This window comes from Hakea prostrata, chromosome 9, assembly GCF_041222555.1.
Source record: "Hakea prostrata isolate BN-2017 chromosome 9, UWA_Hpros_2, whole genome shotgun sequence".
Taxonomy (NCBI): Eukaryota; Viridiplantae; Streptophyta; class Magnoliopsida; order Proteales; family Proteaceae; genus Hakea; species Hakea prostrata.
The window spans coordinates 42,251,674-42,266,758 of NC_142608.1; positions in this window are offsets into that span (position 1 = coordinate 42,251,674).

Here is a 15,085-nt window from a genome sequence, read left to right on the forward strand (position 1 = left end):
CTGCTTTCATGACTGATCGTGAAAGCTTCTATTACAAAGTCATGCCGTTCGGCCTGAAAAACGCAGGGGCTACTTATCGAGGGGCTGTCAACAAAATATTCAAAGACCTGATAGGGAGAAACGTGGAAGCGTATGTTGATGATATGCTGGTAAAGAGCACTGCAAGGTCAAAACATATTGAAGATTTAGCAGAGGTATTTTCAGTACTTCGGAAATACCAGATGAAGTTGAACCCGGAAAAGTGCGCCTTCGGTGTATCATCGGGCAAGTTCCTAGGCTTTATGGTGTCACAAAGAGGTATTGAGGCTAATTCGGCCAAAATACAGGTTTGATAGACATGGAAGCTCCCAAGACTGTTCGAGATGTGCAATGCCTAACAGGAAGAGTAGCCGCATTGAACCGGTTCATCTCACAGTCAGGAGAAAAGTGCCTACCTTTTTTCAAGGCACTCAAAGATTTGAGAGGCAGTTAGGAGGCAAAATGGTCGAAATAGTGTCAAAAGGCGTTCAAAGATCTGAAGGAAACACTGGGAAGACCACCACTCCTGTCCCGACCGGAAAAGGGAGAAATTTTGCAATTATATTTGGCAACATCCCCCTAGGTAGTAAGTGTAGTGCTTGTTCGGGAAAAAGATAAAAAAGCAATGGCCAATCTATTATGTCAACCACGTGCTACTCGACACGTGTTTGTGAGTTTTAAAAGTAACCGCAAGCGCACGGTATTGTGTAGCTAACGGGTTCTCGATCTCAAGGAGATATGCCACTTAAATTCAACTTCTTAACAGTAATGCGAGAGTGGAATGATTCAATTTTTTGTTAACTAATTAACTAAACTAAACGATCCTAATCTATACGTCTAATGCAATCGAATTGAAACGTAAAATAAATTAAACACAATCAATGCATAAATAAAAGACAGGAAAAAAAATGCGAACAATAAAAATAAAAAGGAAAAAAAGGTAAAACTAGTTAGTATGTTAAAGCAGTCAGTAAAATTTAGTTCATAGCTAAAATGCAGATGCAACACCACCCGTCACCAGAAGCAAAGGCACGACTGTAGGCTTGCTCCGGTTATGTGGTCCGAGATTATGAATGAATGGCAGAAAGTAAATAACAGAAAGTAAATAACAAAGCAATAAAAGGAAAAGGAAACCTTAACCAAAGAGAAGCACGACTGTAGGCATCTCAAATCAAGGATCCAGGGGAAGGGAGAACAATAAATAATGCTGAAAGTAAATCCTAAATTAAGAATATGGAGGGATAGATAGAAGCGGGAATGGAGGGAGGAGATGAGATTAATAAAGAAGGTTACTTACTTGCGAATTGAACAAATGATTCGAATCTCAACCAACCCTAACAACCAGATCTAGATCTAGAATGATCTAAATCTGCAATTGCTAGACCCAAAGAAAAACGAATCTAAAAAAATTGAAACTTGAACTTGAAGCTTGAATTGCATTACATAAAAAGATTAAACCTAAACATTGAATCTAGAAATTTACATCTCACTAATGCAAGCAAAGAAAACTAGAGAAAGCCTAAATAAACTGAAGAGAGAAGAAAGAATGCTACTACTAAGCTCTAGAACATCTCCTCCTTTGATGGAATATGATCTCTTTTTATAGAGTTTAGAGATATGAAGCACGGCTGAATTTGAATAAAACTCAGGGTTTCTATCTGACTCAGCCAATTAGGGTTTTGACGTAGTAATCGCGCCGACTTAGAGAAATCAGATGCATAATTTCACCGTTGGATTTGAGGTTTAAGTAGTCTTGAAGCTCTCCTCCAAAACTCAGCACGATCGGACATCGAATGACCGTTCGATGAAGGGTTTGATCGAAACTGGACAGAGGCATTCAAAAACGGGATTTTTCCTCTTTTTCTTTTTGAATATAAATCTTTTTCCTCTTTTTCTTTCTTTAATTAAATCCAAGATAGGAAATAAGATATTGAGGTATGCAAGGACTCTTTTCCATTTGGACTCTCTCAATAATATCTCTATAGATTTGATTTAAAATCTCAGCCGTAGATCAGATTTGCCTTCTTTATCTGTTCAATATTTCGGAGTTGGCCCATAATCACACATCTCTAGCCCATCATGCTCTAGATCGGGCCCATTTTCGCATTTGAGAATTTGGATGAACTTCTTGACGTGTAAAATAGCATGATTCAAGCCCAAAACTCCAAATATTTGCTTAAATCTTGAAAAGTCCTAAAATCTGCAAAAACAACATAAAACCCAAGGTAACTCCACTCTAAGTGTATAAAATGCATGCTTTATGCCCTAAGATTCCACACATAAATGTGCTCATCAACATGGAAACGCGATATTCCCCAGTTGAAAAGCAGAACTCGGCTCTTATGATAGCAACCAAAAAGCTACTGCCATATTTTTAGGCGCATCCAATCGAGGTATTTACTACTTTCCCTCTTAGTAAAGTTCTTCATAAACCTGATTTGTCTGGAAGAATGGTGGCATGGTCGGTAGAGCTAAGCGAATTCCAAGTAAGCTTTAAGCCTCGAACGGCAATCAAGGCCCAAGAAATTGGCCAATTTCGTAGAAGAAACTATTGCACCAATAGAGGAGATTGTCGAGCCTAGTATTCCAACCATATGGGAGGTATGCGTGGACGGCTCGAGCAATAAACAAGGAGCAAGGGCTGGGATTCTTTTGAAAAGCCCAACATGTTTTATTATTCGTTATGCGTTAAGGTTTGCATTCGAAGTAAGCAATAATGAGGCAGAGTATGAGGCTGGACTTCGCTTGTCAAAAGCAAAAGCATTGGCAATAGCGGAGGTAACTATCTTTAGCGACTCGCAGCTTATTGTCAATCAAGTACAGGGGGAGTATGGCGTCAAAGAACCCCAACTACAAAAATATCAAGAGATTGTGCAAGCGTTGCAGAAAGAATTCAGGAATCTGAAAGCATGTTAGATCCCAAGAAAAGAAAATATAATGGCAGATGAGCTATCAAGACTAGCTAATGCCAAGGAAAAGAATTTAGACCCTTCGGTCTATATTGAGGAAGTAACATTCCCAAGCAATCAGGAGAAGGAGATATCCTATATTGAAGCTAAACGATGCTGGATGGACCCGATCGTGGAATATCTTAGAGATGATAAGCTACCAGAAGATCCGAAAGAGGCAAGATTAATCAAGGTACGGGTAACACGATTTATAATGCAGAATGGAAGGCTGTACCGAAGGTCCTATGCTGGACCCCTCTTGAGATGCTTGGGTCTCGAAGGATCGGAAATAGCTCAAGCAGAGGTTCATGAAGGAATTTGGGGCTCACATGGGCGGTCGGGCTCTGGCCCACAAAATTTTGAGGCTCGGTTTGTATTGGCCGAAGCTCCAATAAGCTGCTATGAAATATGTTCATCGATGAAGCAATTGCCATATCCATGCTATGGTATCAAAAAGACCGGCTGAAACCTTGACTTCAATTCTAGACCCCATCCCTTTCCTTTCGCGATGTGGGGAATCGATATCATGGGAAAATTCACCAAGGCATCTGGCGGAAGAGAATATCTAATAGTAGCAATTGATTACTTCACCAAGTGGGTAGAAGCTAGTGCTCTGGTGACCATCACTGAAAAAAAGGTGGAGAAGTTTGAGTTAGAGTCTATCATTTATCAGTTCCAGATGCCAAAAATACTCGTGACTGATCATGGCACGCAATTCGATAATCCACAATTTGAACAATTTTGTAATACATATCTGATCGAGCATCGTATGTCATCAGTAGCATATCCCCAAAGCAATGGCCAAGTGGAGGTTACAAACCAAACACTACTTAAGGGGATAAAGAAGAGACTCAAAGCTGATAAAGCTTTATGGGTCGAAGAATTGCACAATGTTCTATGGGCCTACCAAACTATGGTTCGAACTCCCATAGGAGAAACTCCTTTTAAACTGGCATACGGGTCTGAAGCATTGGCACCTGCCGAGGTAATGGCTGGAACACTACAGGAAAGAGAGTTTGAGTAAAAAGCAAATGAAGAAGGATTGCTAGATATGTCACATCCTCCCAACCGGTACCCTAACTGGCATACCCGAGAGTGTGATCCACAGCCCTGAAGATCAAGTATCGAGGAAATCATCCTCGCACATATACAATAACATAATCGTAAACAGGAATTAATCAAGGTTTAATATTATAAACAAGGTTCAAAACAAAAATGAATAATTAGTATAATCAGAGTGCGGAAAAGATACGGGATATCCAATGATATCAGAAAGGAGTAAAGTGAGGCGGAAACTCACTTCACCAAAATAGTGGAACGTAGTATGAAAGTCAAAAGGAATTACAACTGAAACAAATGTACTAAGAAATAAACTAAGATCAAGCGTCTTCTAGTTTATAGATAACGTCTTCATAAGTATGGACTTCGTCAATCCAATGAATCCGTTCTAACTCTATGATGTTTTCAAAAGTAGTACGCAGCTTGATCCGCCGGGGGATCATCAGAGTAATCTTGATCGTCGCCAGCACCTTGCGTGTAATACGCTTCATTGGCTTGCGCTTCACTGTACTACTCGTCATAATAATCTGTTCCTGCAGGATAATCTAAACAAAGAATATACAAAAAGGAATGAGGTTCGAAGAAACTCGGTAAGGTAGTTAATCCATAACATCATAGATAACATGTGGCAAAACATAACATGATGCAATGCAATATGAAACAGATAAAGTGTGAATGCATCTAACTCTATGTATGCTGGTCTCTATGGTAGACATGCATTAAGTCATAGCACCGTACTTCTTAGGGAAAGTCCGCTCACACCCTCAACCATATAAGATATCTTGGGTTCCCTCAACCATTTAAGGTATCTTGGGCAGCCGGTTGGTAATGGGTCCTGCATCCCTCTCAGACAAACCATGGTAGGGGGTTAAGTCAACACACTCTCTCACAACCATTTGGCATAAGTACTGGCGCATGTCAGGGAAAAGCCTAGCTCAATGCTAGTCATCTAGTCAGTTACATCAACTCAGGTACAGATACTTCCATTCCTCGTCCCTGACGATCCTTTCCGGTATCCTTTCCACTAGAGTCCTAATAGTCCCTGACTACGGACTCATCAACCTATTGGTTATCCACATATGGTAAACGGGAAGATCTCATGTCCCCTCACGGATCATTTCACCGGTCTTGAGCGCCCATGAGCCCAAGTCTAGCCATATGCAACCCTCCAATAAATGGCCCCCACAATGTGATTCCCGTCCTCTCACGGGTTGGTTACCGGTCTTGAGCGCCCGTAAATCCCCATTGCTACCACGGGTCGTTCGATCTCAATACCCTTCCGAATCGGGTCTGATATAACAGGGGTATATCCTAGCCAAACACTGCTAGACATCCCTAAGTATGACAACCATTGATTCGGGAAAGTGTCAATGGGCAACCCCGGAAACATCCCATACTATTTTCGATAATGTCCAAGGACAGAAGTGTCAAAAGGACACCTCCCAATCCCAAACCAAACTTAATCAAACACATTCTCAGATCAGTCATGACATACACAACCAGTAGTTCATCATATAAAAGAGAATGTAAAAGCAAAATCAGATTAAGCAGTAATAAGTAATTCATATAACATGAATAATGAAAAAGATGATATAAACAAGTGCTACTGTTCCCACAGTAGGAGATCAGAATTAAAATACAACAACAGTAGGTAATCTCATAGTTTCATAAAGTAGAAACTAGAGAACAAGCAATCTATGTAGTTAAGGAATTAACTGTCCTTACCTTCTAACTTGGATGGGATCTTAAAGAATCAAGTATGATCTTGACTAAACCTGAGAAGACAGTCCTAAACAAGTGCACACAACATGTTAGGAAAGATGCATAAAGGAAAAGATCATAAATCAATCGAAACAGACCAAGATTGAGGTTGCTGTACTCATTGGTCGATTGATTGGTCTGCTGGACCAGTCGACCAATGAGTCAACCAATGCGGACAGTGGCATGCAAGAATCCGAATTTTGAGAATCCAGAACCGAATTCGATGGTTCAAAAGGGTACAAATCAGAGGGGAATTATTATGATAGTATTCTAGGGTATAGAGGATATCAAATCATAAATCAAATCAAGTTCCCAAATTATAACCTAGGAACACAAAGGTTAAACATAGATTATGAGGGAAAAATATTATAATCAAAGATTCAAGAATTAGGATATGAGGATTACAGATATAGTAAAGAAAACACGTTGATTGGGTTATCATGATCAAACTAGAGGTTCTTGATCTCACCCAAGAATTAGGGTTTTACCCTTTTTGGTTCCCTCGGAAAATAATTGAGAGCTTTGGATGAAGGGAGATAAATTGTTAGCCAAAAATAACAAGAAGGGTCATTCAATGATGAAGTTTAGGTTAACACAATATTACCCAAGAAGATTTTCCTTCACAAGGGAGGTTACCAAAAGCCCTCCAGACGATCTCACAGGTTAGGGTTTCAAAGGATAAGGGTTAGGGTTTCGAAGATTCCACTGGCTGAGGTTAAGATCATGATGATGATCATGGATCTTAAAGATCATGATGAGATCATGGAATAAATGGTTGCAAGAGTGCATCATCTTCTTCCTGATCTCAACGAAGAACAGAATTAAAGAAAGAAAATCAGAGGTAGAAGAGAGAGTGAGTGAAATCATACCTTTGCTGTAGGAGGATGAAGAATTCTTCAAGTCTTTGCGAGAGATCACCAAAGAATGCAAGGGAATGGGTTAGATTAGGGTTCTAACTCGTTCCAGAGGCTTAGGAGGCAGAGGAGGCAGAGTATTCCTGAGATTAGACTTAAATAGAAGAGACAGGATTCAAATTTCAAAAATAGAATCAATTGGTCGATTGGTCCAATCGACCAATGAGTCGACCAATCAAGACAGCAACTTCAAAATAGGGAATTGAAGGCTCAGATCAAGTCCAAACATCAAGGGGTTTTGCACAGACCTAGAGTGGCATACCTAGGAGTTAGAAATGCCTTTGAAACAATACAGAGACCACTCCAAGACCATCAACTAATCCAATCTTCATCCGGGTGCAGTTTCCACCATTTGGACACTGGCATCAACACTCATGGATTCCAATCCAGCCATCAAATCTTCAACAGAAATGGCCCAAAGATGACTTCTTGCCTTACTTCGGGTCATTGGTCCTACAAATAACAAAGTTTCCGGATTAGGGTAAGGGCTGGGTTTCACAAGATAGCCTTGAATTATTAGATGAAGTTCGTGCAAAAGCAATAGCATGAACTCAACATTATCAAAAAGGATAGCGTCACATTACATTTCCCAAGTGAAGAATCGTCGATACCGAGCGAGAGACTTGGTATTAAGGAATACCTTAGCTTCAACCCACGCCACCAGAGGAAATTGGACCCTTCATGCAAAGGCCCATATATGGTAACTAAACCGGTCGGTTCAGGAGCATATAAGCTGAAGAACATGACAACAAACAAAAAGCTGGATTGTTCGTGGAATGCTAGACACCTGAAGAAATATTATCCTTCGGAAGATTATCATTTTCATTCATGATGTACCAGCATTCAACTCAATCAATACAATTTTCAATTTTCAACACACTATCTTTTGATTGGGGGCAACACAATACTCAAGATCAGATCCAACGACAAAATCAAAAGGCATCGATTTAAAACCCGAGTGAGACCTTCTCAAACTTATTGAATTTCTTTGGAAATCCTTAAGTAAAGGCATTGGTTTAAAACCCGTGTGGGACCTTCTACAAGGCATCGGTTTAAAACCCGAGTGAGACCTTCTCAAACTTATTGAATTTCTTCAGAAATCCTTAGGTAAAGGCATCGGTTTAAAACCCGTGTCGAACCTTCTACAAGGCATCGGTTTAAAAACCGAGTGAGACCTTCTCAAACTTATTGAATTTCTCCAGAAATCCTTAAGTAAAGGCATCGGTTTAAAACCCGAGTGAGACCTTCTCAAACTTATTGAATTTCTCCGGAAATCCTTAAGTAAAGGCATTGGTTTAAAACCCGTGTGGGACCTTCTACAAGGCATCGGTTTAAAACCCGAGTGAGACCTTCTCAAACTTATTGAATTTCTCCGGAAATCCTTAAGTAAAGGCATCGGTTTAAAACCCGAGTGAGACCTTCTCAAACTTATTGAATTTCTACGGAATTCCTTAAGTAAAGGCATTGTTCTAAAAAAACTAAGACCTATTGCAATAGAGACTCCAGTGACTGACAAAGTTCAAAGATAAAGTTAATTCTTTATTCCTTTAAACGATCAGAAGGGGTTAACCTTTACATAAAATGTACATATGAGATAACAAGTGTTGAGATACAATCCTCGTTCGGTCAAGAAGGAAAATCATCATCGATGATTGTGAAGAACTCCAAAGACAGGATCGAAGCAGCTTTGTCAGAAGCAACACAAAGTCAAGAGAACAGAGTCAAGAAGACATATGATGGCTACTGGTCGTGGAGACATAGGTCATCTCATCATTTGGTTCTCTTCCTCAGTGATTGTGAAGAATTTCGTAAACTCCCACCTATAAAATCCTCCGCAGTTCCATACTCTTTATCCAGCTTTTTCTGAAGAAGCCTGGCCTTTGGTCAGACTTGCATTCAAGGCAAGCACTTCGTAGCTAAATCCTTTAAGAAGAGACAAAGGAGGAGAGTCATCAAGATAATGCATTATATCTGGATCTGGAGTAGGGAGGTCCACCACGTCATTGGCCCAAGCAGGAAGAGGAAGTCCCAGCTTTGCAAACACTTCGGGATGACAATTTGCGCGGTGGGGAGCCATGTTGATATAAGGATTTCTCCTTAGTATCGATTCTCATACCTCGTTCTCACCATCCCGATATGCCTGCAAGTTATAAGCGTTCAGCATATCAACAAAAGGCTTACTTTGCAAATATTTGAAGATGCAAGCCCTGCAAACATCAATCGGAAGGGACTCGGGCAAAAGGGTGGCAGCTTGCCTTTGTGGCGTAGATACGGCTTTAGACCCTTTCGCCCCTACCGAAAGCTTCTCAACTTCCCACTCCAACTTTCGGATTTTCTCCCTAGCACCATCCAAATCCGAACGAAGTTGCTAGTTTTCAGAATTCTTCACTCGGAAAACCTCCCAAGCATTGTCTCCAAGACAAGCAATCTCAGCATCCTTGGCTTTGGATTCTTCCCGAAGCCTTGAAAGCTCATTACTCAGTCTACTGATTCTAAAAGCTACTTCCACCTGATTGTGGAAATTACCAGCAAGGCTCCTGCAACAACTCAAGAGTTAGTCAAGAGCAAAAAATCTTCAGAACGAAAGGCAATGAAGAGAAACATACATCACCAGGGACTTTATAAAATCCCTATCCGGGACCGTAGAGAAGGCTCTGCTCTCGGCAGGCATCTGGACAGAAGTGCACCATTCTAGTGCCTTGTCAAAATCGCCTGTCACAAAGTTAGACCTCTTCAGCGACCAAGAAGGTTGGAACACATCATCATCTGACCAAGGACGCTTTCTAGAAGCAGCACCCTCAGTGTGAAACCCAGCCCTAACCTTGACCCGAAAACCCTGTTGTTTGTAGGTCCGACAACCCAAAGTAAAGCAAGAAGTCAACTATGGCCATCCCAGTGGAAGACTTGGTGTTTGGCTTAGAATCCATGAGTGTTGATGACAGTGTTCCATTTATGGAAACTGCACCTTGATGAAGAAGGAATTAGTTGATGGACTTGGAGTACTCTCTGACATGGTTCGAAGACATTTCTACCTACTAGGTAAGTCACTTGGTGTGTGTGCAAAACCCCTATATGTTTGGATTTGATTTGAGCCTTCATTTCCCTGTTTTGGACTTGCTGTTCTGATTGGTCGACTGGCCCAGTCGACCAATCAATCGACCAATGAGATCTGATTTGCTGATTAGGTCTTTGCTTGCTCTATTTAAGTCCAATCTCGAGTCTACTTCGTATTTTCTGCCTCCAAACTCTTTGGAATGAACCAGAGCCCTCTGCAAGTCATCTCCTCTCCATCCTTGGTGATTCTCTTGATGGACCTTTCGTCAAATCTCTTGCATTTACATAGAAAGGTGTGTGATCATCCTCTTCTATGTTTTGTCTTTGATTCTCCATTACTTTTCTTTCCTTTTTTGATTGAGGACAATAGAGATGATGTTGCATCTCTATTGCAACTATCACTTTACTCATTCCCTCTCTCTTCCTAAGGATCTAAAGCTTGGTGGATGATCTTCATCAAGATCATCACTCGCTTTTGAAGGAAAACATGTATCTATTCTCTTTCTTTATTTAGATTGATGTTCTACAGTCTTAGATCTATTTTTCTAGAGAATCTATGCATGCTTTTCATGAATTCTTTAGCGGATTAGTGATACATTATCCTATAGTTTCTCGTCCATGATTTTTTCTATGAATTCTTCAAAGAACCATGATTGATCTAATTATGGTAAGTTTTTGTTTCCTAAATTGTTACTTGAAGACTTGATATGATTAGAGTTTTGAAGTCCTTTATATACTAGCATACTATCCTTGTAGTTTCCCTCTTGTTTGGTACCCTATTGAGCCACCAAATTCAGTTTTGTATTCAAAAATCTCTGATTTTGTAGGCCACTGTCTCTGTTGGTCGACTGAGGTAGTAGACCAATCAATCGACCAATGAGGACAACAACCTCATATTTGGTCTGTTTTGGATGATTTGATTTCTTTCCTTTTAGTTATCTTTCCTAATATGTTATATATACTTGTTTAGGACTTTCTTTCCAAATTTAGACAAGATCTTACTTGATTCCCCAAGATCCTTTGCGAGTTATATAAGGTAAGGATGGTTATATCCTTAATTAGATAGATTGCATGATCTAGTTTCTATATTTGAATCTCTTTGATTTATTTCCTTAATTAGATTCTTATACTGATATTCTACTGATGCAACTACCTTGATTACAGTAGCATTACTTGTTTATGCTAATTAATTCATGTATGATGTACTTACCAATTATATACAAGTTGGATGTTGTTATTGCTTTCTTTCCATATAAGAAGTTACCATATATGTGATATGATGGATATATGTTTGTGAATGATTAAGTATGGTTTGGAAAGGGGAGGTGTCCTTTTGACACTTCTATCCTTGGACAACTACGGGAATATTATGGGATGTTTCCGGATATGCCCTTTGGACACCTTCCTAAACTGTTGGATGACATATTTAGGGCTGTCTAGTAGTGTTTGGCTAGGATGTCCCGTTATTTCAGACCCTAATAGGAGGGGTATTGAGACCGAACGACAGTGGTAGCAATGGGGATTCATGGGCGCTCAAGACTGGTAACCAACCCGTGAGAGGAATCACATTGTTGGAGCCATTTATTGGTAGGGTTGCATATGGATAGACTTGGGCTCATGGGCGCTCAAGACCAAAAACCAACCCGTGAGGGGACGTGAGAGCTTCCCGTTTACCATATGTGGATAACCAATAGGTTTGATGAGTCCGTAGTCAGGGACTATGAGGACTCTAGTGTGAAGGACACCGGAAAGGATCGCCAGGGGCGAGGAATTGACGTATTTGGATCTGACTTGATGTAACTAAGTAGGAGACTTGCATTTGGCTAGCCTTTGACCCTGACATGCACCAGTAGTTAGACCAATGGTGATGTGAGAGAGTGGTGACTTAACCCCCAGCCATGGAATGTCCTGAGGGATGCCGGACCCACTACCAAAAGGCGTTGTGTGATGAGACCTTCCTAAAGAAGTACGGTGCTATGACTTAAAGCATGTCTGCCAATAGAGACCAGCATACATAGAGTTAGAATCATATTGCATCATGTGTTTCATATCATATAGCATTTTACTCTACTTTGAAATCCTGCTATTTATGTTGTTATGGATTAACTGCCTTACTGAGTTTCTTTGAAACTCATTTCTTTTGTGCAATGTATTTTTAGATTTTTCTACAGGTTCTGAGTATCATGACTACTCGTATGAAGAAGCGCAAGGAGAAGAGGCATATCTCCAGGAAGGTGATTGTGGTTACGACAATTACACTGAAGATTCCGCGGGTGGTTATGCTGCGTACGATGCTTAGTCCGACCATAGAGTGGAAGATCTCCCTTGTGCCATTTTTGAGATTTATACTTATAGAGATGTTGTCTATAAGATTGACAACAATTTAGTTACTTATTGTACCTGCTACTGGGATTAGTTTTCATCCCTTTTCCTTTTCTTTTTAGAAATACTTTTCCGCTGTTTGTAGAGTGGGATTCCGCCTCACTTTACTTATTGATTTAGAAATTTTGATTGTCTTTCGTACTCTGATGATATATGATTTATTCTTTCCTTATTTGGATCTTTTGATTATACATTGTACATTGATTATTTATGTTCATGATTATGTTATTGTCTATGTGGGAGGTTGATTACCTCGATACTTGATATTCGGGGCTGTGGATCACACACTCGGGTATGCCAGGTAGGGTATCGGCTGGGTGGATGTGACACTCAACCTCCTCGGGAACATCCACAATAGTTGGAGGGGTGGAGGAGGATGCCAAACAAGCCCTAGAGGCAGGTTTGGGAACCCGAACGACGACCGAAAGAACCACATCTTCCTTAGAAGACCGAACGATCTTCATCATGGAAGAAGACGCCAACGAAGCGCCAGCAAGGGTTTCGACAATGCGAACAGCTACGGAAGGGGCCACATCCTCCTTGGGAGACCGAATGGTCTCCATCATGGAAGGAGACGCGGGAGAGGCACCAACAGAAGCTGCAAGATTCTGAACTTTAGAAGATTCACGAACAACAATCTCCTCGCATGGAACAACCTTCGTCAGCATTGGAGCAGTCTTCTTGGAAGACTTCGCCCTAATATTATCCAAGTTAACTCTTGGAGGCACTACAAAGGAAAAGAAAGCATCGTCAGTACGAGAGATCAACCAAAAATAATGAAGAAAAGGGAAAACCCTAGATTTCTAAAGAACAGACGAAGCAAAGAATATCCAACAAAGAACTTCCGGAATAAGTAAACCCCAAGTATACTATAGTGGAGATTACTCAAGGAGAAGTAATTCATGTTAAAATTGAACGACAGAGAAGAAACTCACTTGTTCAAGTTCTGATCGAGGTATCGTCAGAGGATAAGAGTACAGAGGTAGCAAAGGCAAAACACTACTTTGCAAACAATGAAGACTAGAATGACTTGCAAATAACAAAGACAAAGATGAAGCACGCTTGAGGAACTTAAATAGCCTCAGGGAGTGACGTGATGGTTGAAAACCCAAGTAAATCAAGGGTTAAAACAGAAGGGACGTTTCGAATTCCTAAAAATGCAGGATCAACGGTCCGGGGATGGCGCTTCAAATTCGAAACTTAAAGGCTCTCCCAAGTTTCCACGTGGAGCAACGTGCACCTGATACGAGGATACTGCCAAATACCAACCGCCGCACTAGTATTAAAAAAAAGAGTATTCCCAATTCCTTGTGAAGGACAATTTATACATGAATACGAGGAAACGTTTGGGCTCCGTCATAAAGAGGGAGCAGTTGGGGGAGAAATGCGCCAAGCATCATAAAGGGTTCGATTAGAACTAAATCAACTCAAATCAATGCTCCTGAGCGTATCCCTCTGATGTCCCGAGCGTCATCTTCAACTAAGGTACAAGTTTATCTTCATAAGAGCTTATCTCAGTCCTTAACATCATTCTACGTAAGGAAACGGAGAAAATGTTCCAAGTGCGCTATGAGAAAGTATTATTAGAACTTCATAGCAATCATTGAAAGAGTTCGAGAAGAAGGAGGCAAATGTCTATTTCATTATCAACAGCCTTCCAGATGTCATTCTGCCCCGCTCTGTAAGCTTGAAGGTTGAACGAAGTCATCAGATCGCTGAAGGGAACGCTGTTCAGGATACTTCGAATGCAGTCCCTTCGAAGATCTTGAGAAAGATGTTCAGGTTTGCTGGGAACCGCCATCCCCTTCAGAGGCTCATTCTCTTTCTCTTGAAACTTGAGTCTGTCAGTACTCTTGGTAGCAAGCATTTTCTGCTTCTCAGCCTCGCGCTCAGCAGCAACAGCACTACTGATTGACAAGTCAAGATCTTTTTTCAAAGAGTTGATAGCCTTGTCATTCTCCTCCTTCAACACTTCGGCCGCTTTCTTCAGCCTGTCCACCTCAGAATTGGCCTTCGCCAAATTCTCTTTAGAAATCTATAGCAAGGAGCCGTTACGACCAACTCAGCTCAAAGCCTCCATGTGTTGGTAGAAGCTCAGCACGGCATTCCTGAGAAAGCAGGTGAATTATCAAAAATCCTAGGAGAGATTACAAAACAAGTAGCAAAAGACCAAGAAAAATAATACCTTGTGGAGAGACGAACGAGAGAGTCATCTTGCAGGGTTTCAAAGGCTTGGCGATCGGCCGGCATTAGGCCAAGAGAGCTCCACTCGGCAGCCTTCTTATGGTCCTGCGTGACCCGGTCCGACACCACCAATGACCATTGTGGAACAAAGACTTCCTTTTGGTTCGAGCAGGAGAGGGGACTTCGACCTCTTCCACCATCAATCTTTTCCCTCTCCCCAAGGCCTCAACTATTGGCCTCAAGTTTCTTATACCCTTATTGGAAGGGTCTGGAGGAGGCATAGAGGCCACCTGGTCTGCAGTCAATACCCGAGGAGACCGTTGCTCTGCAGTCACAATGGCCTTGGCAGCCTTAACCCGAAGGTTGTCTGGGTTATTTCTTGGAGGCATTACAAAGAAGGACAAAAGTCAAAAAGTTGATTAAGGCTGCAGCATAGTCAAGAAAGGTGAAACGTGACAGTTAGAAAGCTCACATTGAGCTAGCCCCCAATATTGCAAAATGGGGGTGTATTCCATCTCATAACCATGTATCTCTTGATACTATGGAATTGACTTGATCCTCCTAACAGCTGCTCTGTCTACCTTGGAAAGTGGAGGGACCCGGTTGCCCTCATAATATGAAGTGAACAGTTTCCAGGTGGTTGGGAAGTTAAGGTCTGATTGAGGCGCTCAGCAAAAGAAATACCGCTTGCGCCACCCCTTGTGATTGGAAGGACAGGTTCCCCTGGCAAGAATGTTGCCCGACAAGTCAAGCTCAACCTTGTTG